The 24,999-nt window shown below is 40.8% G+C and overlaps 1 protein-coding gene across 1 annotated transcript in view; it reads left to right on the top strand.

The window, feature by feature from the left end:
* LOC109910436 (growth arrest-specific protein 2) overlaps positions 1–24,999 on the top strand; it is a 127,188-nt gene that overhangs the window by 99,226 nt on the left and 2,963 nt on the right. The window lies entirely within an intron of this gene.

Below are 24,999 nucleotides of genomic sequence, written 5' to 3'. Positions count from 1 at the left end.
CCCCTTAGCTCCAGTGAAATAAGTCCCAGTCTTTCTACTCTCTCCTTGTAACTCAAATCCTCCATTCCTGGCAACATCCTGGTAATTCTCTTCTGAATGCTCTCCAGCTGAATAATATCTTTACTATATCTTTAGTAAATATCTTTACTATAACAGGACGATCAGAACTGTACACAGTACTTCAGAAGAAGCCTCACCAACGTCCTGTACAATCTCAACATGACATCCCAATTCCTGTATTCAAGGTCTGAGCAATGAAGGCAAGTATGCTAAATGCCTTCTTAGCCACCCTACTTATATGTGACATAATCTTCAAAGAATTATGTATCTGAAACCCCTCAGTCTCTCTGTTCTACAACGCTACCCGGTGCCCTATGTTTAACTGTATAAGTCCTGCCCTTGTTTGTTTTACCAAAATGCAATACCTCGCATTTACCCAAATTGAACTCCACCTGCCACTCTACAGCCCATTGACCCAATTGATCAAGATCTCTTCGTAATCTTAGATGATCTTCTTCAGTCTCCACTATACCACTAATTTTGGTGTCATCCGCCAACTTACTCATCAAAATTCTCATCAAAATCATTTATATAAATGACAAACAAAAGAGGACCTGGCACCAAACCCCATGGAACACTGCTGGCCACAAGTTTTCAGTCCAAAAAACAACCCTCCACCATCACTCCTTGTCTCCTGCTGTTAAGCCAGTTTTGTATCCAACTGGCAAAATCACCCTGAATTTTGCTGTGGAATTTTGTGGAATAAAACTCTACAGTGCTACACCTGCCCCTACACCTCCCCCCTCACCCCCGTCCCAGGCCCCAAGAAGACTTTCCACATCAAGCAGATGTTCACCTACACATCTGCTAATGTGGTATACTGCATCCGCTATTCCTGTTGTGGTCTCCTCTACATCGGGGAAACCAAGCGGAAGCTTGGCAACCGCTTTGCGGAACACCTACGCTTGGTTTGCACTAAACAACTGCACCTCCCAGTCGCGAACCATTTCAACTCCCCCTCCCACTCCTCAGACGACATGTCCATCCTGGGCCTCCTTCAGTGCCACAACGATACTACCCGAAGGTTGCAGGAACAGCAACTCATATTCGGCTTGGGAGCTCTGTAGCCCAATGGTATCAACGTGGACTTCACAAGCTTCAAAATCTCCCCTCCCCCTACCACATCCCAAAACCAGCCCAGCTCGTCCCCACCTCCCTAACCTGTCCTCCCTCCAACCTATCCCCTCCTCCCACCTCAAGCCCCACCCCCATCTCCTACCGACTAACCTCATCCCGCCCCCTTAACCTGTCCGTCCTCCCTGGACTGACCTATCTCCTCCCTACCTCCCCACCTACACTCATCTTTACTGGCTCCATCCCCACCTCTTTGACCTGTCCGTCTCCTCTCCACCTATCTTCTCCTCTATCCATCTTCTATCCGCCTCCCCCACTCTCCCTATTTATTTCAGAACCCCCTTCCCCTCCCCCATTTCTGAAGAAGGGTCTAGGCCCAAAATGTCAGCCTTCCTGCTCCTCTGATGCTGCTTGGCCTGCTGTGTTTATCCAGCTCTACATCTTGTTATCTCTACACCTGTAGAAGTTAGTTTTCAGTACCAGCGACGTATGGAAGTAATTAAGAATTAAGTTAAAAGGGAATTTAGACTGGAATAGCCAATCCTAAACCTTTGTCTGATCTGTGATGCCAATAAAAGAACTTCACACCATTTATAACATTTGAATGGGGAGCCAGATATTGAGGTGCTGTTATCACCAAACTTACAGAAGGACAGCTCATGCCAGACAGCTACCACCTAACCTTTGCAATTAACTGCATATGAATGCCCTTTCCCAACCTGAAAAGTCAACTTTCCTACTCTCTGATGCTGCCTGACCTGCTGTGTTCCTCCAGCTCCACACTGTGTTACCTCTAATTTGCTGTCTGTTTTGCACATATAAACAACAGCCTGTGCCGTTAGCTTCAGAGCAAAATCCAACCAAACGTATGTATTCAATGTGTTAGTGATAATTCTATCCAAATAAACACATTTTTTTGCAATATTCATTTTAAACCAACATACTTCAACTTGATTACCATCAATGGAGAGATTTCCGAGGAGACTTTGCTCATTGTCTTCTGTAGCTTAGGTAGAGAAACATCAAATAAAGTTGACGATCAGGAAAAACATCACAGGAATTCAATCCCTGAGTTACTTATACATATATTCCCAATCACTATCTTCTAGGCTCCAGGTAGAACTGAATTGTTATTCTCAAAGTTAGATATTTAGAATGGATCATTTGGTATCTAGCTCAAAATTTTGATGAGACTGGACAATAGACCTGTTATATCACCTATTGTTTCAATGTTGCTTAGTAACCAAGAATACTTTTTAATTCAGAGTCCAAAGCATAAATTCTTTGAATACAATAAAAACAGGACTTGACAGGATTTGGAATACATTGAATCCCAGGATAATATAACTTCCTGGCAACTAATCGGTACATTTATTTTTGTGGCACATTTTCAATAATTTGAAAGGTGAGAACAGGATATTAGCTGTATCTTAGACGCCATTTTTTTATGTTAAGATTTCAAGCAGTGCTGTAATATTCTTTTTGAGTATTTACTTTTTCTTTTGGCAATGCCCTCATTTCTCCTGCAACTTTAATCTGTTAGTTGTTGGCAGCAGTTAGTAACTCTCTCCCTATTGGTAATCCAGAATTAAGATGAATAGAGAACACTGGCTGAGGTAAAACACTCTTTAAATTTAAATCCACAATCCTTACATTAACAGGACACCGAGCTGTTTCAATTGTAGTGATAGAATCTGTTAACCAGAGTCCTTTGGAACAGTATTCAATTTACATTTTTTTTAAAAATTTCTTTGCTAAGTTATATTTGTATTTGTGGCTGGCTGCCATACCTTTATTATTTATCCGATGGCTGTCTGAAAGGATCCAGAGGCATAATATTTGAGAATGTTCACCACTTTCGCTGGCACATCTGGCATGCCTGTTGGCGTAGATACCTTCCTCATGGAGGCTGTAAAGGCCGATGACTAACTGACTTTGACAGTTGGAACTTCCTTAAATACCACAGCTCAGATGGGTTCATACACAGTGTCAGCTGGGTAAAGACTTCTGCAAGCATCCCCCACAACTGCTGGCTTCTCATCTGTCCACATGCAATTCCTTTCTTAGATTAGGTTTAGGTTTTATTGTCACATGTACTCAAGTCCAGGAGAACAGTGAAAAGTGTTCCATGTCACCATTCCCAGCACCATCTTAGGTACCAAGAAACAAAATCCTAGGCACAAAAATATAAAAATAAAGATATAAGTTGAAAAGTTCATCACTGCATTTCTTTTTAGGAGAAAGTAGAAAAATGAAGAAATGAAAGTTAGAAAGTTAATTTTACAGTCCTTTCTTAAGCCGTGGGCCTGTGATCACTCCATGCTGGACTTTCCCCATGAGGACTCATTCTTCCCTACACTGGCAAAGTCCAGCCTGGGTTCACCAGTCGCTTTGCTGCCAATTGCTGATTCACTCACCAGTCGCTTCGCTGCTGACTGCCATCTGGCGATGGGCCCCCAGTTGCCACCCCTCTTCATCAGGGCCACTGCCTGCATGGCTGAGCTCTCTCCACAAGGTAAGTAAAAAAGCACTAAACAACTGTGAAAGAAAAAATGAGAAAAAAAAAAGAGAAAAGAAGAAACAAAAAGAAAAGTGGACGGAATGGACGAGATCTATACACAGCTTTGCTGCTATTTCTGCTTTTCCTGTTCTTCGCTGTGATGTACTTCTACTAGAGTAGCAGCCTTAATCAAATTCTCCTTTGTCAGAGCATCAAAAGCTAAATCTGAACTGAACAGCTATGACCGAAACAAAACCCAACAGTGACTCAGTCGCTTTAATCAGACCAGGGGTTGCCAGACTAATCAAATTGTAACTGAAACTGCCAAGACTTTTCAGGCAGCATTGTGTCATGGGACCCCAATTTACATATTTTCCTGGGCCTATGTGTGGCATTAGACTTTTCAAGCTCAAGCCCACCGTCATTCACATCACAATAGAATGCCACAGTCATTTCAACCCCTGAACCGTTCCCAAACCATCCTTTTCCATAGCCATTGATAGGAGGTGATGGTGGTAGGACTGGTGGGAAGGGAAGTTAAATAGAGACCAAGGCAATCACTGGAAATCACTGTGAGCCTTCTTTAACAATGCAGATTATATCATTGGGAGTTAACTGCTTTTTCAGCCAATAACCTGAGAATGGGCACATCAAGTGACAGGAGGAAGAGTCAAGGTCAGAGGAGGAACTTCTTTTACGTGACTGACAAAATGCTTTATGGGGAAAAGAGGAACATCAAAGTTACTCCTGTCGTCTATAAGGGAAGTAGAGGCCTTTATTGTCTGGATGTCTCCATCCTGCTTTCCAGGCCTCTCCGATAGACCCTTCCTTCAAACATGATTGAATGCCATTCCTTCTATCCTGGTCTCCTCAAGACAATAGTTTAGGGCTCATCTTTGTCCCCCATCTTGCTGATTCCTGCATTGAGTTGAACTCAGGGTTTGAGTATTGACTCTACGACTGACAGTCAATTTGCCTTTAGATAAACAAAAAAGAACAAATCGATAGAAGCGGCACAACTTTATAGCATTGACACTTTTTCACATTAATAAAATTTACAACACAATAAGTCATAAGAGGTTATAATGCAATTCATCAGGAGAAACTTTATATCCAAAATGGTAGAAAACACTACAGTTCCACCAAGCAGCATAAATAAATCCAAAAAGGGAGGAGTGAAGGGCAGTCCAGTAACAAAAGTCCCCTGGTAATTGCATTAATATTGTTTGCAACCTGAACAATTACAAAGATACGTATTTGATGTGGAAAAGAGGTTTATGTCGCATTTTCATTAACTTTTAATATAAAGGGCAAATTAGTCAACAATATATTTTCAGTTCACTAGAAATAGCTACTTCCAGCTGATGTCCAATGATAAATGATACTTTTATTAACATAGTAAAATGCAACAAATTTGCAGAAAAAAAAGCATTGAATGATAACGTCTGCATTGAAAAATCTAAAGATGCTGGCAGAAAATATCTGCCAAAAATTAAGCCCGTAGATCCTCCAGATTATTATTGATTTTGCTAGTGACGGATGCTTGAATCTCAAATAATGGAAGCACAATTCAAATGTTTCACAATAACACATTCTAATTATCATATTAGCTTTCATGCATAGTATTTTTCAACGCTAGTCGTGTTTGAATGTGTTACTTTCTGATGGAAAGGAAGACTTCACTTATGATATTATTCTGATATTAATATCAGAAATATTTTCGTGTTCTTTATGCAAAAAATGATGTTAAAACTTAGCTAGATTTCTCATTTAGATCACACAACTACAATTTTGTGCGCACCAAGCCAGGAGTGGGATCAATAACCAGTTCTCCTTTGTATGGTACTGTGCTGCCATCCATATCTTCGAAGAATGTGGAGTCTTTAAGGTGCTTATATAGAAACCGTATGGTCTGGAAGCAGGCCGTTTGGCCCATCGAGTCTGCACCGACCCCCTGAAGTTCTTCCCACCCAGACCCAGACCCAGCCCCCTATCTTATCCCTGTAACCCTGCATTTAATCCATCTAGCCTACAAATCTCTGGACACAATTGGGCAATTTAGCAATGCCAATCTATCTAACCTGCATATCTTTGGACTGTGGGAGGAAACAAGACCACCTAGAGGAAACGCATGCAGACATGGGGAGAATATGCAAACTCCACAGAGACAGTCACCCGAGGATAGAATCAAACCCACATCCCTGGCACTGTGAGGCAGCAGTGCTAACCATTGACCGACCATGCTGCCCCACATATGGTCTAATGTGTGTGAAGGTATCCACCTTCTGGCCTCAGAAGAAGTGTCTTGTAGCCTAAATAACTCTGGAATATTTACGTAGTTATAGGAATAGGCTTCACATTACTTCAAAGACCATGAAGGACCTCACTTTAGGACCATCTTCCACTAGATCCCACATTACTCTCCCAACAGTCCCATATCATTGCAGGGTGCAGTGCTTATTTCACTCGTTCAATGTTAACCTTCCAATACATGTACAACAGGAGAAATGATGGCCATAAATTAAGGAAAAGACATCAGTGTGAGATCCTTAACAGCAGCAGATCCTCAGTTTATTGTGTATAAGACAACTCTCCATTAATGTGACACACAGGAACTGGGAGTCTGTGTCTGCGCACAGTGACCTTGCTGCAATATTACAATGTTAGTGCGGCCCAGAGTGCAGCTTTAAAATGCAGTAGCATCCTGTAAGTGGATCAGAAAGGTGCAGTGAGGGTCCTGAGAAATCAAGATGCCAGGCTCTGTGGACATAGGGTTACATGATAGGTGCTCTGTAGTGAGACCCGAGGTGTTGTTGTGGGTGGCCAAGGTAGCAGCCCAGAGGAGCAGCAGTGAGCTGAAGGTGTCAGGTACTCACTCTTCCTTTCCTGTCAAGAATTGCAGTTTATCTGGTTTCCTCATGGCTGGTGGTAAGGTGAGTAGCTGAATGTTAATGAGGCAAGATTTCAGCTAATAAGGCCAACGAAAAGCAATAATTCCCATGAGTAGACATCTCGCTGCTGCCTGGTGAATGTTTGAAAATACAACAATTTTCTCCCATCATCGAAAAAGGCCTCATCTGACTTGGCACAGATCTCCCAGCTTTCTCACCATTGCTGACAGCATTCTCACTCCTGTAAGACTCTGCCCTTAGTCTCTAATTAGAATAACAATTCCCCCATCCAAATCCCCATCCTAACCTTCCTAAAATAATGTTTGCTTGTCATCAGTTTCCAGGGTTATGCCCAAGCATTTTTTAATTTATCGCTCACTCTACGTAATGATTTTATTGTTCACTTCTATTTGGATGTTTTACGCCCGATACCATCTGACTTGAATTTGAGAGTCATTCATTTTGTCAGGGCCATCCTCACTCCTTTTGCTGCAGTTTATCTGTTTTTCTTGGTATCTTTTATTGATCTCTCTTAACCTGTGTACTACCCAAGATGGTTAACACCATCCAGGACAAAGCAGCCCACTTGATTGGTACTACACCCACAAACATCCACTCCCTCCACCACCAGTTGTCAGTAGCCCCTTTGTGTACTACAAGATGCACTGTAGAAATTCACTAAAGATCCTTAGACGTCACCTTCCAAACCCATGACCACTTCCATCTGGAAGCAGACACAAGGGCAGGACTTACACAGTTAATGGTAGGTCCCTTGGGGAGTGTTGTGGAACAGAGAGACTTAGGCGTTCAGGTACATAGGTCCTTGAAAGTTGTGTTACAGGTAGACAGAGTGGTAAAGAAGGCATTTAGCATGCTTGGCTTCACTGCTCAGACCATTGAGTTTAGGAGTAGAACATCATGTTGAGGTTGTACGGGACGTTGATGAGGCCACTTTTGGAGTACTGTGTACAGTTCTGGTCATCCTACTATAGGAAGGATATTATTAAATTGCAGAGAGCGCAGAAAAGATTTAAAAGGATATTACCAGTACCGGGCGGTTTGAAATACAAGGAGAGACTGGATAGATTGGGACTTTTTTCACTGGAGCTTAGGAGGTTGAGGGGTGATCTTGTAGAGGTTTATAAAATCATGAGGGGCACAGATAAGGTGAATAACAAAGGTCTTTTCCCGAGGGTAGTGGAGTTCAAAATTAAAGGACATAATTTTAAAGTTAGAGGAAAAAGATTTAAAAGGCACCTGAGGAGCAAGTTTTTTACACGGATGGGTGGTGCGGATATGAAATGAACTGCTAGAGGGAGTGCTAGATGTATGTACAGATACAACATTTAAAAGACATTTGGATAGGCATATGAACAGGAAGGATTTAGAGGGATATGGGCCAAATGCAGGTATATGAGACTAGTTTGGGAAACCTGACTGGCATAGACAAGTTCAACTGAAGACTCTGTTTCCATGCTGTACGACTCTATGAGACACATGGGAACACCACCACCTCCAGAAAGTTACCCTCCAAGCCACTCACAATCCTGTCTTGAAAGTATTTTGCCGTTCCTTCACTGTCACTGAGTCAAAATCCTGGAATTCCGTCCCTATGAAGTCAATCCACAGCTTGTGGCCTGCAGTGATTCAAGAAGGCAGGTCACCTCCACCTTCTCAAGGGCAACTACGGATGATAATAAATGCTGGCCCAGCCAGCAACACCCACATTCAATGAATTAAATTAGAAAATTTCCTCTTCCAGAATGAATGATTTGCCTTGTGATAATCAAGAGCAATTTTCCACAGGAAATGGGATTAATGGTTGAAGAGTGAAAATGAATAGGACTATGGTGCTAGAGATAGTAGGAACTGCAGATGCTGGAGAATCCGAGACAACAAGGTGCAGAGCTGGATGAACACAGCAGGCCAAGCAGCATCATAGGAGCAAAAAGGCTGACGTTTCGGGCCTAGACCCTTCATCAGAAATGGGGGAGAGGAAGGGGGTTCTGAAATAAATAGGGAGAGAGGGGGAGGCGGATAGAAGATGGATAGAGGAGAAGATAGGTGGAGAGGAAACAGACAGGTCAAAGAGGTGGGGATGGAGCCAGTAAAGGTGAGTGTAGGTGGGGAGTTAGGGAGGGGATAAGTCAGTCCAGGGAGGACGGACAGGTCAAGGGGGCGGGATGAGGTTAGTAGGTAGGAGATGGGGGTGCGGCTTGAAGTGGGAGGAGGGGATAGGTGGGAGGAAGGACAGGTTAGAGAGGCGGGGACGAGCTGGGCTGGTTTTGGGATGCGGTAGGGGGAGGGAAGATTTTGAAGCTTCTGAAATCCACATTGATACCATTGGGCTGCAGGGTTCCCAAGCGGAATATGAGTTGCTGCTCCTGCAACCTTCGGGTGGCGTCGTTGTGGCACTGCAGGAGGCCCAGGATGGACATGTCGTCTGAGGAATGGGAGGGGGAGTTGAAATGGTTCGCGACTGAGAGGTGCAGTTGTTTATTGCGAACCGAGCGTAGGTGTTCTGCAAAGCGGTCCCCAAGGCTCCGCTTGGTTTCTCCGATGTAGAGGAGGCCACAATGGGAACAGCGGATGCAGTATACCACATTGGCAGATGTGCAGGTGAATATCTGCTTGATGTGGAAAGTCTTCCTGGGATGGGGGTGAGGGAGGAGGTATGGGGGCAGGTGTAGCACTTCCTGTGGTTGCAGGGAAAAAAAAAAAAAAAAAAAAAAAAAGAGGGGAGTGTGGAGCAGACAAGGGAGTCACGAAGAGAGTGGTCCCTCCGGAAAGCAGATAAGGGTGGGGAGGGAAAGATGTCTTTGGTGGTAGGGTCGGATTGCAGATGGCGGAAGTGTCAGAGGATTATGCGTTGGATCCGGAGGTTGGTGGGGTGGTACGTGAGGACAAGGGGGATTCTTTTTTGGTTGTTATTGCGGGGACGGGGTGTGAGGGATGAGTTGCGGGAAATGTGGGAGACACGGTTGAGGGCGTTCTCGACCACTGAGGGAGGGAAGTTGCGGCCCTTGAAAAACGAGGACATCTGAGATGTACGGGAGTGGAATGCCTCATCCTGGGAGCAGATGCGGTGGAGGCGAAGGAATTGGGAATAGGGGATAGCATTTTTGCAGGAAAGTGGGTGGGAGGAGGTGTATTCTTGGTAGCTGTGGGAGTCGGTGGGCTTGAAATGGATATCGGTTTCTAGGTGGTTGCCCGAGATGGAGACAGAGAGGTCCAGGAAGGAGAGAGAGGATTAGAGATGGTCCAGGTGAACATAAGGTTGGGGTGGAAGGTGTTGGTGAAGTGGATGAACTGTTCGAGCTCCTCGTGGGAGCACGAGGTGGCGCCGATACAGTCATCAATGTAACGGAGGAAGAGGTGGGGTTTAGGGCCAGTGTAGGTACGGAAAAGGGATTGTTCCACGTAACCTACAAAGAGGCAGGCGTAGCTTGGCTAAATGGATGGTTCAACCAAGGTACAGATACATGCATAATAGGCTGAACAGTTTCCTTTTGTGCTATTTTGAAATTTTTTAAAAACTTATTCATTTATGGGATTTGTGTGTCAGCCAGCATTTTTGCATGTCTCGAACCCACCTTCTTATACTGCTGGTCCATGTGAAATAATTAAACTGCAGAGAAAGGAGTGAGGACTACCCTGACAAAATGAATGATTCTTCAGTATATTTTACTGTACAAAGCAGTGCTGCAATTTCACGTGCACCCGCAATAAATTGAGGCTGGTCATTCTGGGAGTTTGATCCAGTGGCAGCAAGGGGTACAGTGGTATGATTCCAAGTCAGATGGTGTTTGGCTTGGGTGGGATCTGGGTGCTACCATGCATCTGCTGCCCTTCTCCTTCCAAGGTTTGGTGAGTGCAGGCAAAGGAGATTTGGCGAGTTGGTACAATGCATTTTGTGGAAGGCACATACCGCTGCATTGGTGTTGAAGGGGCTCAATGTTTTAACATAATGCTGATCAAGCAAACTGCTTTGTCATGGATAATATTGAGCTTCCTGAGTGTGTTTGGAGCTAGACTGTTCCAGGACTCCTTCATTTTCCTGGCTTCTGCTTTGCAAATGATAGACAGGCTTTGAAGATGAGGAAGTGAATTACTCACTGCTGAATTTTAAGCCTTTGATCTGCTCTATTGCCACAATATTTATGTGGCTTGTCCAAATAAGTTATTGATCAATGCTAATTCCCAGGATGTTGATGGTGGCAGATTCAGTGATGCTAATGCTATGGATCTTTAAGGGAAAATGATTAGGTTCCCTCTTGTTAGAGATGATCATTCTGCAACAATTATTCCTTCATCCTTATCGGCCAGATCTTATTGCCCACATCTTGCTGCAAACATATCTGCACCTTCCACACTTGTAGTGTGGTAAATTTCTCCTTTGAATCTAATTGTCCTGATTTGGTCTCATCCCAGTAACAACAGCAAAGACATGCCCAATGCTCAAGATCCACTGACGTCAGGAGGGACACCCATTACATCCCAATGTACTGGCTCTTTATGCCTTTTCACAAGGAGAGTAGACATTCCTTAGCTCTGTCCTCAGCAAAATAACCTTAATTACTATATCCCAAGACCAATTTGCCAGGCTGAAAACTTTGGCAAGGGATAGACATCTTGAAATATTTCACATTACATAAGCATGTGTGTACTTCGTGCAGACTAAGAATGTGAGGTGCTGCATTTTGGAAAGGCAAATCAGTGCAGGACTTACACAGTTAATGATAAGGTCCTGGGGAGTGTTGTTGAACAAAGAGACCTTGGAGCGCAGGTTCATAGTTCCTTGAAAGTGGAGTTGCAGGTAGATAGAATAGTGAAGAAGGCATTTAGTATGTTTGCCTGTATTGGTCAGTACATTGAGTATAGGAGGTGGGAGATCATGTTGCAGCTGTACACGACATTGGTCAGGCCACTATTGGAATATTGTGTGCAATTCTGGTCTCCCTGCTATAGGAAGGATGTTATGAAACTTGAAAGGGTTCAGAAAAGATTTATAAGGATGTTGCCAGGGTTGGAAGGTTTCAGCTATAGGGAGAGGTTGAATAGACTGGGACTGTTTTCCCTGGAGCGTCAGAGGCTGAGGGGTGACCTTATAGAAGTTTATAAAATCATGGGGGACGTAGATATGGTAAATAGACAAGATCTTTTACCCCAGGTTGGGGGAGTCCAAAACTAGAGAGTGTACATTTAAGATGAGAGGGGAAAGATTTCAAAGGGACCTAAGGGGCAACTTTTTCATGTAGAGGGTGGTGTGTGTATGGAATGAGCTGCCAGAGGAAGTGGTGGAGGCTGGTACAATTACAACATTTAAAAGACATCTGGATGGGTATATGAATAGGAAGGGTTTGGAGGGTTACGGGCCAAATGCTGGCCAATGGGACTAGATTTATTTAGGATATCCGGTCGGCATGGATGAGTTGGACCAAAGGGTCTGTTTCTGTGTTATTTATCTCTATGACTCTAAATCATAAGGCTTCCTAAGTACTCTACTGTAGGTACAAAACACTTGACTCTGTGTTGATTTAAATAAGACTCCTAGTCAAATATTTTATCAGCTCTTGGTGGCCATGACATTACTTCACAATTCACACAATCGTTTGTGTAGGGCTTTACATCACATAGCTTTACAAGCAATACATCACATTAAAATGGATTCCCTTAATGTTATAACTGGTGATTGATTTGTGTTTTATATTCATGTTGAAAACTACCCAACTCTCCAGTCTCCAAACCCACTGCTAAAGCTAACCCACATTACAGAGCAAGAAGAGAAATATTCTTTTTGCATCCGATCCAGCTCCTTGTACAAGTTCGTTGGCCACTACACTTGGCTTCTGTGCTCTATCTAGCTTTTGGAAATTATGAGCAATCTGGCTGCTTTTTCTTTGACCATAACATTCCTCACAACTTTTTTTTTATCTGAATAGTTTTGAGGCATTTTAACTGGAACTAAAGTAACATTTTATTAAACATATAATTTAAAGCAGATTTCTCTTTTACTGTTTTCCTACTCAACTGAATGTTTCTCAATTGGGCATAAAAGTCACCTCTATCAGTCACCACCAAGGATTTCGTTTTATAGATTAATATTTCACTGCAGTATAGAAAGCTAAAAAATTATTGTTGTATTGAAAAAGGAAATTGCTTGCTATATGCAATACTTCTTTGTAACTCTTTTTTTCAAAAAAAAGTGACGCATATTCTTCAGCTTTACTCTGAAGTTATTGAAAATTATCAGGATTGCATTGACTGACTTGATTGAAAAAAAATATCGGCACCAGATGCAATTATTTCATCATTCAGAAACAAAGGGAATGCTCCCCTGGTAGCACAGTGACCTGTAAGGTTTTTTTAATGGATTTTCCTCCAGCAAGTTAATGAGTCTTACATTGTATGATACCTCAGCAACAGAGTTTCATTTCTGCATGTGACAACACATTACTGTCAACTTGACATAAGCTGCTCATTTAGTATAAACCATAGCCTGCCATGAACACATTGCTTTTTAAATTAAAATAGAGCCAACATCACAATAAATATCAAGAGAACACAATGAGTAAAATCTTTAAAATAGAACTCCAGGTTGGATAATAAACAGAATCTTTAAAATCTGTTCTTTCCTGTAGGGAAAATAAGTGGTTAAAATATGACATATATAGTGGCTGGGTTATACATTATGTCAAGAACTCAGAGTCACAGAGTCATTCAGCACGGAAACAGTCCATTCAGCCCAACTCATCTATGCTGACCAGGTTTTCTAAACAGAACTAGAATTGCCTGTGTTTCACCCATATCCCTCTAAACCTCTCCTACCCACGTACCTGTCCAAATATCTTTTAAATGTTGTAACTGTACCTGCCTCTTTTTCTTCCTCTGGCAGCTCATTCCATACATGCAGCACCCTTTGTGTGAAAAAGTTGCCCTTCAGGTCCTTTTTAAATCTTTTCTCTCTCACCTTAAGCCTATGCCCTCTAGTTCTGGACTCCCCTACACTGAAGAAAAGATCTTGGCTATTCACCTTATCTATGCCCCTCATGATTTTACTAGTGTCTATAAGGTCACCCCTCAGCTTCCTACTCTCCAGGGGAAAAAGTCCCAGGCTATCCAGCCTCTCCTAATAACTCAAATCTGCAGTCTCAGCAACACTTTTGTAAATCGTTTTTGTACTCTTTCCAGTTCATCCTTCCCATAGCAGGGCAACCAGAATTGTACACAGTATTCTAAATGTGGCCTTACCAATGTCTTTTACAGCTGTAACATGTTGTCCCAACTCCTGTACTCAATGCTCTGGTCAATGAAGGCAAGCGTGCCATATGACTTCTTTATCACCCTGTCTATCTGTGATGCTACTTTCATGGAATTATGTATCTGGACCCCTGCAAGGGTTGGATTCTGTTTCAGTCCAGATCAAGGGACATAGTGAAATTCTGCTAATTGTCAGAAGCTTGCTTTCAGAAATCCAAACTGAGTTTCTACTACTGCAGATAGGATAGGATAAACCTGTAACTGGAAGTAGACATTAATTGGCATTGATTAATTTTGTTACTCAAATATTCAAGGCTCCACAAATAAAAAGTGAAATCCCTGGTAAGAAAGAAAAAGGAAACTTGTAACTACACAAAATCAAGACATCACAAAAATCAAAACACCTGTGCACATAAAAAGGATTACTCAAAAAGGGTGACTATACATCAAAAAAACTTTATTGCCTGTAAAATGCTTTGAGATCTCATGAAAAGTACTGAATAAGTGCAAGTCTTTCCTTGTTAATTCCTTTTAACTATGAGCTGGATCATGTTATTGACATTGGATTTCATTACAAGATATGGAGAAGACAACCTACTGGCTAGCAATGGTTTGAATTGGATCTTTGACATTACAAAATGCAGCAGCTCCTATTGGAAATAAGTTAGATTATCCTCATTCTGTGTTATTCTGATGGGATAGTTAGAAGCTATCCAAACATCAGGAATGTCAATAGATCACAGTGTTTCCTTCTTTAATAATATATCAATTTATTTATTTTTGCAAGAGCAGGTCTGACATTCCAGGTACTATAAAACCAGCAGTGATGATTCTTCAACCTTAACTGTTGGGTGTTTGATTACTCTTTCTTCTCCTCAGTTACAGTTGGTAGCAAGAGGGGCACCAGATAGGGTGTTGTTCTCTGGAGATTCTCTAAGCTCCCTGATCACCCTACTTGTAGTTAGGCCATGTGTACTATAGGATAGTAATTATTATGCAGACAGGAGTTATTAGTGGACTCTTGGTTTGTGTACAATTTGAAGATTGTACTTTTCCAAAGTAGAATTAATTTTCACAATAGTTTAATCAACTCTCCTGATCCATGCAAAATATCTGCGATGATTAGAATGGACTAAAGCACATGAGAAATTTTCACATTGTGCAATGATATTGAGGCTTAATGTACACATTTTTATTTTCATGTGGGTGTGTTTCCCATCCATATTTGCTTTTAAGCTTCCTTCTTGAATTGTTACACTTTATCTAGTGCAGGTACTTTTACACAGCCTTTTGGAAGAGAATTTTAACAGATAGGTTTAAAAATTCACAATTTTTAAGCATGAGAGAGACAGTCACAGAATGGAAAGCAAAAATATTAAACCAGGATGGATAGTGAAGTGAGGATATCTGTAACAGAGTCTATATACCATATGCTCTATGCATCAAGCTTCCAGATGCACTATAGTGAGCAGTAAATTTTATTTTTAGAAGTTGTTGTATATACTGATGAATTTAGCTTCAAGTCTTTTTTTGCTTGGTTTCATAAAGGCAAGGTTAGACATTGATCTCTTGTACTAGTCACACTATATTCTTATAACTGCAGGTTCTGATTATTATTTCAATATAATGCTTATGGCAGCATGCACCAGATATTAGTCCTGGACCTATGACTCCCAAGGATATTACAATAAACCTATGAAATAATTAACAGAATGACTTAGGAGCCATTCTAGCAAAAATAATTACTGAATGTAAGAACACAGAGCAATTCTCTTAATACAAGCTTCCTAATATATATGGTTTAAAAATATAACCTTTGTTCTCAGTTGGTTATTTTGTTTTCTATGACACAGGTTACAGCTTCCTATGATTTCTGATAAAGCTATCAATCACTGGTGGCTCAAGTAGCTATTTAAGGCTCCAGCATTACTCATGTCACAAAACTAACTGAACAAGCCTTACTTCTGCTGACAAAAACAGAAATTGCTAGACAAGCTCAGCAGGTCTGGCAGTATCTGTAAAGAGAAATCAGAGTTTAGCTGACTTTTCGGTTCTTACTTCTGCTTAGTTTAACAAACATTTATACTACATGTAAAGTAATTTTCACAATTCCTATGTTAAATTGTTGTATCAATGCAAACAGTTGCTGGAATTGTGCTCCTTTACAGTACAGCAGGAATGAAACATTAAGATGACTGCTGATTAAAATTACTGCACTACAAATTTTCAGCTGTAGCCAAGTGTGCAAGAAGAAAAATATAAGCATGTAAAATGTTCTTAGATCAGAATCACGAGTGAACATGCTTTTGGCATATTCCATTCATCACACAATAGCTCCTCTAATTAGAAATGTGTAGCATTTTCTGTCATTAACAACGAAACACATGATAAATTATCACACTAACATTTGCTGGGTCATCATCATTAATAGTATTATAAAGCAGCTTATTTTCACACTGGCTTTATGCCCTCACAATAACTGATTCAGTGCAGGGAAACTGAGCTGGAGGACATGCTGTCAAGGAAAGTGATGACTCACCCACCATCTCTCAGAACCCAAGGCCTATTGGGGGATGTAGGGAATAAAATACAAGCATCATTTTAAGGCATTGCTATGGTAACACAGCAGCACGAGTATCATCTAATACTGCAACACAACAATATTCTTATGGTCGAACAAGAAATTTTATAAATTTACCTGTTCTATTGAATTTTTATGAGTATTGTACAGTATGTAATATTTATAGTGCTTTTAAAGTGATCCAGGTTTATACCTAATTATTAAGACATTTTCACAGTGTTGAGTTTCTTGTGAAATATATGGTTCAGAGCTAAATGAATTTTGATTTGTTACCTAGAGACTGTGCCAATATTAATCTTCATAATGATATACAAGACCATGCTTGGTTTCCATGACAGTAAATCCCTCGAGATTAGGAGCACGTGTGCTTGTATTTGAAATGGGCAGTTTATTCAAATACATTAAGGTTTCTTTTGACATTTTATTTATTTGGAATTTTAATCCTGTATGAGAACAAAACAACTTCTGTCTTCCTTTCGAATAATTCTAAAAAGGCAAAGTCATAAAATGGAAGAACATTTACAAAAAGCATAATGGATAACAATATGTGTGCTAACCTGGGTTTGAATTTATTCAAATACACAGCATGGCAGGAAATGATTGTTATAGCGGTAATGTCACTGGACTAGTAATAAAGAGGTCCATGCTAGTGCTCTGGGAATGTGGTCTCAAATTCCATCATGGCAGTTAGTGGAATAGTGACCATGAAACTATCACCAATTTTCTTAAGAACCCATCTGGTTCACTCATGTCATACAAACCTTACAGTGCAGAATCAGGCCATTCAGCCCATCAAGTCCTCATCAACCTTCCGATGAACATCCCACCCAGACCCATCCCCAACCTGTTCCCTGTAATCCTGTATTTCCCGTGCTTATTCCACCTAATCTACACATCTCTAGTTTCTGCGGGCAATTTAGCATGGCCAATCCACCTAACCTGCACATCTTTGGGCTATGGAAGGAAACTGGAGCACCCGGAGAAAACCCATGCAGACACAGGGAGAATGTGCAAACTCCACACAGACATTTGCCCGAGGGTAGAATTGAACCGAGATCCCTAGCACTGTGAGGCAGCTGTGATGACCACTGAAGCACCATGCACCCTTCTCCTTCATTAAAAATTTGCCATCCTTACTTGATCTGACTTACACGTGACTCCAGCTCAACGGCAATGTGGTTGACTCTTAATTGGCCTCTGAAATAGCCTAGCAGGCCATGCAAGTCAAGGACAATTAGGGATGGGAAACACCTTGCCAGTGATGTCCACATCCCATGAAAGAATAAAAAAAAGTTGTTTCAATTATAACACTGGGGGCTGGTCAAAAATACAGTACTCACCAGGGAGAGGAGTACTGTGTGAAACGATCATGCTAATATTTTGATTTGTTGACTACTTTAAATGCAATATAACTCATAAATAAACATTAATAAAACTAGCAATTGGGGAACCCACTATAAAGCATGATTCTGGGTTACTCCCATTTTCATGAGATAAAATACTGTCATTGACATGAAAGTCAATTCAGTCACATTTAGAGAATGTGATAGATAGCATTTCCTCTATCTGAGATCTGGACCTGGAACTCAATGGGGCTCAGGATCTTGGTCCCTTCCCCTGCCTGAGAACTAAATGGTGTGTTTGGTTAGGACAGACTGCACCTGAAACAAGCTGGGACCAAGATTCTAGTGAGGAAGTGCTCCATAATACTTTAAACTTATTGAATGGGGGAAGGGGACAGCTCCAACTGACACAACCTAACAGTAAAACACAAATTACAGAAAGAAAAGGGGGTAATGTGAGCGCTCAAAGACTATATGAAATCACAGAATAAATCTAAAATAACCAGAAACATAGAAAGGAATGATAATTGAAGAGAACCGCAACAATCAGTATGGCAGTGCGCATAATATTCAAAACAATTGGATGAATTGATAAAGTAAAACAGTAAAGTGACCATAGTCTTACCAGACCATAGAGCTGCTCTCTCATTATAGGGACAACTGGTGGAGAAGGTTGTGGATGACCATGCCTCAGGCAAGGGGAAGATGTTGAAAAAGTGAGTCCCAATGGTAACCTCAGCCAGTGCAGGAATTGATCCCACACTGTTGGCATCACAAACCTACTGTCCAGCAAACTGAGCTAACTGAATACAATTACAGGTGGAAGGCATCCATATCCAGATATATATGGATATCTATAATGTGTAGACATTGACTGAAACATGGCTATACAGCTTATTTGTAATTAAATATGGTTGGACATAAACACATAGGAAGAATGGATGGAATATATTACTAATTAAGAAGAAGACTGTGAGTGGGGAAAAGATAAATGTTACTAGTATTAAAATACAGCTGCCATATAGTCTGAATTACAAAATTTATGATTTCAGCTACCCCCAAATAAACGGGGAGGAAGAAGTTGTGAGGATTATTCATTAGACAAGGCAGCCAACAAGGCAAATCTCACAATCCTAGACCAGCAACTGCAAAAATAAAATTGAATAACTTAATTTTCACAGCTTTCACTGAAGACAATGAAACTTCTGCAGTTGATGAGTTTAAAGCTTTCACAAATACAGCTGGGTTGGAAAGGGAAAAAAAAATGACAAAGTAATGAAACTGAACAAAGGGTTAAAACCCCAGTGATGGATAGTAAGCACCCACAGTCATGGAAACTGAGGATAAAGCAGGCATACTGGTTTCCATGCAAAAGTAGTTCCATACAAAGCAAGGAGCCTCAGTGCACAGGTAGACAGCAAATGTTCTTATATACAAAAAGGGATATAGAACAAAATCCAGCAATTTACAGACTACCTTAATGTCTGTGATAGAAATAATTGAGAAAATGAAATGCATATCAAAATATGTGAAAGAAAAGCACTCAAACATAGAATACTACAGAAAAGCATGGATTCTGGAAGGTTATGATGCTTAACTAATCTGATGAGTTCTTTGAAAAGGTAACAAAGAGTAGATATTCTCTTTAAAAAAAAATAGATATCACACAGTGAGTTCATGACAAAGGTTAGGGCATATTCAGTGTCTTTTTTTAAAATTCATTCATCACTGACTGAGCCAATGTATATTGCACATTACTCCTTATGTATGAGAAGGTGGTAGTGAACTGTCATTTTGAACTATAGGAGTTCCAGCTTTCTGACTCAGCGTCAGTGAAGACACAATGATATATTACCAAGTTAAGGGTAATGAGTGGATTGGAGGGGAACTTGCAGTTGTCAGTGCATCCCATGTATCTTCTGCCCTTGTCCATCCAGTGTATTTGGAAGGTACTGTGTAAACAACCTGCATCATTATCATGTAGATAGTACACACCACTGCTACTGAGCATCGATGGTGGAGGGGACAAACATTTGTGGATGTGGTGTCAATCAAGCAGGTTGTTTTGTACTGAATGGTGCGAAGTTTCTTGAATATTGTTGGAGCTGCACCCATCCAGTGGTGTAAGGAGCATTCATCACACCCCCGACTGCTTATTGGTAACAGACTGACTTTGGGAGTCAGGAGGTAAGTTACTGAGTGCAAGATTTCTAGCCTGCTGTTGTAGCCTTTTGTATTAATATGGCTGGTTCAGCACAGTTTCTGGTCAATGATAACCCCGGGACGTTTGTGTGACACAAAAGTTACTTGCCACAATTCAGCCCAAGTTTGGAAATTGTCCAGATCTTGCTGCATTAGGATATGCACTTCTTCTGTATCTGAGGAGTCATGAATGATGCTGAAGATTGTGCAATTATTAGCCACTTTATGATGGAGAGAAGGTCATTGTTATAGTAGCTGAAGATGGTCGGGCCAAGGACACTACCCTGAGGAATTCCTGACAGAGATGTCCTGGAACTTATATAAATGACATCCAACAACCACATCCATCTTTGTGTATGACTCTAACTAGCAGACAGTTTTTCCTGATTCCCCTTGATTCCAGTTTTGCTAGGACTCTTCAGTGCCACACTGTCCAATGTGGTCTTGATGTCAGGGAATTTGACCAGTTCAATCAATATTGCTGCTGCAGTAGTGGATGCTGAAAAATTCAACCTGGAGGAGTACTGATTCATCAGCCAAGAGAGGGTGATTTGTGGTAATCAGCAGGATTTTTCCTTGCCCCTTTCCTTTACCTGGTGCGACAAGATCGCATTGTGTCCAAAATCAATCTTGAAGACTCCCAGGTGGGACAGGGCATATCCAGGAATGATGATGTGGGATATTGTAGCCTATGTTGCATTGAGCGTGTCTATGTCAGGCTGTAGCCCATATACTTTATGAGCTCTCCAAATTTTAGCACGAGTGCCCAGATGCTCATAAGGAGAGCTGTATTGATTATTTTCGTTGCCACTGTCTTGGTAGATGCCAAATGGTCCGTCCAGTTTCATTTCTTTTAAGACTTTTTAGTGATTGTTACAACTGAGTGGCTTACTTGGCCACTTCAGAAGGCAGTTAAGGGCTGTATCCCATAAATGACATTAGTGAACCAGATGGGTTGTTCAGACAATGCTCAACAGTGTCATGGGTCATCATTAGACTTCTAATTCCAGATATTTAGTCCCCCATTTGCTGCAGTGTGATAGTCAAACCTGTGTACCCAGAACATTATCTGAGTTTCTGGATTAATAGTCTAGTGATAATACCACTAGGCCATCACTTCCTTCCTGCTATGTACAAGACAAAAGCTCCAATCAAATTTCATTTCTCAGCAACTTTAAATCCTTTTCACAAATGGTAGACAAAATAGGATTAATGTTATTTCAGTAGCAGCTTGTATGCATCATTATCACCATCTGGACTGGAGAGGCTACGTAGCAGTATTAGGTCACAGATTTGGGGGAAGAAGTAGATTTCCAGACAAAACGAAGAGAATGACAAGGGTACAGCAGGCAACATGGAAAGAGGCTGGAGATTTTAGGAATCCATTTATGTTACAAAAACATGAAATCATGGGGCTAAAGGAAAATAATATAAAGTACAGACAAAAACTTGCAGGCAAGGAACTATATGATGTAAAGGCACAAAACCAGGAAGTTTGAGAATCTCCCCAATTTGTAACAGATTAGTTTTGCTCCTAATGTGCATAATTCGCCACTTTGGACAGCCAATGTGTGCATCAGAAAGAGTGCGTACAATTTTTGGGTAAGACATTGGTTAAGTATTTAAGAGGTTGTACCAAAAGCAACACAAAGTTCATTAGAGATATAAAAATTATACAAATTGGTTATAGAGTAATTTATTATTTTCTAGCTCCATAGGCTGAAGGGCCTCATCTGCACAATATGATTCTATGATCCCAAGCTTGCAGTTTTTCCATACAAAATTTAAAGATGGAATAGGGATTGTTTTTACAAGAAAGAAGTTGCTTAAACATACCTCTAGCTTTCAAAATTCGGGTTTTGTAACAGTAGTTGCGTTTTTGCAAGATTATGCTATTTTGAGGGATTGATCTTTATCATAGAATCCCAAAGTGTGAAAGCAGGCTATTCGGCCCTCCAAAGAACATCCCACTCAGACCCATTCCATAAAACCATAAGACCATAAGACATAGGAGCAGAAATTAGGCCTTTTGGTCCATTGACTCCGCTCCGCGACTCAATCATGGCTGATAAGTTCCTCAACCCCATTCTCCCGCTTTTTCCCTGTAACCCTTGATCCCCTTGATAATCAAGAACCAATCTATCTCAGTCTTAAATGTACTCAATGACCTGGCCTCCACAGCCTTCTGTGGCAGTGAATTCCATAGATTCACCATTCTCTGGCTGAAGAAGTTTCTCCTTATCTCTGTTATAAAAGGTCTTCCCTTTATTCTCAGGCAGTGCCCTTGGGTCCCAGTCTCTCCTACCAATGGAAGCATCTTCCCAACATCCATTCTGTCCAGGCCATTCAGTATTCTGTAAGTTTCAATTAGATCCCCCCTCATCCTTCTAAACTCCAATGAGTATAGTCCCAGAGTCCTCAAACGTTCCTCATATGTTAAGCTTCTCATTCCTGGGACCATTCTCATGAACCTCCTCTGAACCCGCTCCAGGGCCAGTACATCCTTCCTGAGATATGGGGCCCAAAACTGCACACAATACTCCAAATGTGGCCTGACCAGGGCCTCATAAAGCCTCAGTAATACATCCCTGCTTTTATATTCAAGTCCTCTCAAAATAAATGCCAATATTGCATTTGCCTTCCTAACTACTGACTCAACCTGCAAGTTTACCTTGAGAGAATCCTGGACTAGAACTCCCAAATCTCTTGGCACTTCAGACTTCTGAATTTTCTTCCCATTTAGAAAATAGTCCATGCTTTTATTCTTCTTACCTAAGTGCATGACCTCACACTTTCCAACATTGTACTCCATCTGCCACTTCTTTGCCCACTGTCCTAACCTGTCCAAATCCTTCTACAGCCTCTTCACCTCCTCAATACTACCTGTCCCTCCACCTATCTTTGTATCATCTGCAAACTTAGCCAGAATGCCCACAGTTCCTTCATCGAGATCATTAATGTAAAAAGTGAAAAGTTGTGGTCCCAACACTGACCCTTGCGGAACACCACTTTATACACTCCCCCCACCCTATGCCTGGAACCCTGCATTTCCCACGGCTAATCCACCTAACTCAAACATCCCTGGACTCTCTTGCAATCTAGCTTGGCCAATCCAACCTGCACATCTTTGGACTGTGGGAGGAAACCCAAGCGCTGAGAGGAAACCCACACAGACACATGGAGACCCCAGAAACTCCACACAGTCACCTGCACGTGGAATCAAACACAGATCCCTGCCACGGTAAGGCAGCAATGCTGACCACTGAGCCACCAGGCTGCAACAATTTTACAACTGTTGCCCTTTAAAAGCCTTAAATGAGAGCCCACAACTTATTCTTTACCTGTGTAAACACCAAACATAACTCATTGTCTATTCGAACAAACTACTACTAATTAATTTACGTTGCTGTTTCAGTACTAAACTAACATTCCTTTTTCGAAGGGAAGCCCTTTCATTGACTGAGATTAGTCCATTTGTTGATGAATATTAACCAGTTCAGGAAAATGAGTCAAATGTTTTTATAGCCAAGGCAGTTAAATACACATTACCTCCACATTCATAAAGATGAGCATTCTTTTGCATAATTGTCATTCTGATGGTAACAGCACTTTATTCTAAAAGTAATTCAAATAGAATAATTTGTGATAAGTGCCAGCTGTATTGAGGGATGGGTCTGTGACCTTTTGACACTGAAATCTTCCTACAGAATATCCAATAACAATTTCAAATATCTGTATGCATCAATTTTCTAACTAATACTTTCTAAAACCAGTTTATAAGAAGTGGCATGAATTTTGATGGGTTTACTTCAGTTGCTTAGCATCTACCATTCATTTTATGCCCAAGTATTCACTCTGGGGTTTGAACTTTGAAAATATCATTTCGATATACTATTTTTTAATATGAAGCACTTATTAATTTACATAGGCTTGACTTATCTTTTTACTTAATATTTGAAAATATCAAATATGTATAACACTTAGTTCACTCAAACTTTTAAAGTCATTTTAGGAGGCTGCCATGTTGTCCTTGAAGTGGTTTTCATTCTCACTTGAGTGGTTTGGGTGAACTTGAAAAGGGCAATATTAAAAAGAGTACATTTGGTTCATGAAATTCAAGTTAAATTTGTAAAGTACAAGTAGATCAGGAGTCATCACTTACTTTAAAAATTCTTTAATTGGGATCCGATGATGGCAAACATTGCAGCTTGGAATGTATATGCAATTGATTTTTTTCAGGTTAGAGATGAATTATTTATGGATACTTCTATCAGTCCCTCACTGCAGTCTGCTGAAAATTACATTCCTGAATGCGTAGACTTAATGATCTGACCATTTTTAAATTTTATAAATTTTAGTTTAATTATATTTCAGTTACGAATTTTAGCTTGCACATGTACATTTTAACCTTTCTTTTAAAGAAAATGTTGCTGTCTTTTAGGTTTAATGGATCAGATGTCACATATTTGCATTAACACGTTCAAGTTCAATATAACATGAGATAATGGTCAAACCCTTTCTTCCTATTTCTTTACTGGAATCAGCTAAAATGTATGACATTTTAAGAAATCCATGAGGTTCCCAAAAGCTTATGATACAATGATACAAAATAAGCAGCAAAACACTGAACGCTGATCATTTTAACAGGATTAACTGATATTAAAACTCTGCAATTTTATTAAATAATGGGGTGCCTAATTATGTGGAATGTAAAAAGCTTCTAATTTGATGTTAGAAATTTCTTTGTCGCAAGCTTGAACAATCTCAATGCAACAGACTACCAAAAGAAATTAAACATATCTTATATTTGCAGTTCATTCTGCTTTAACCTCTCCTGTATTAGCTACACTGGCATGACCTATCAGGGTTGGAAATGACAATAGTTAATACCGGTTATGGCTGTGCGCATGTGTAACAGCTGCCCATAAAATGTTAAATCACTATACTGTTGATTGCTTGGCAAAATTAGCAAGAATATTTGCCTCAGAGATAGTAGGAACTGCAGATGTTGGAGAATCTGAGATAACAAGGTGCAGAGCTGGATGAACACAGCAGGCCAAGCAGCATCAGAGGAGCAGGATTTTCTGA

The sequence above is a fragment of the Rhincodon typus genome, chromosome 17 (assembly GCF_021869965.1).
Source record: "Rhincodon typus isolate 14 chromosome 17, sRhiTyp1.1, whole genome shotgun sequence".
Lineage (NCBI taxonomy): Eukaryota > Metazoa > Chordata > Chondrichthyes > Orectolobiformes > Rhincodontidae > Rhincodon > Rhincodon typus.
The sequence above is the reverse complement of the archived record's forward strand: the minus strand, read 5'-3'. Positions and strand labels throughout refer to the sequence as shown.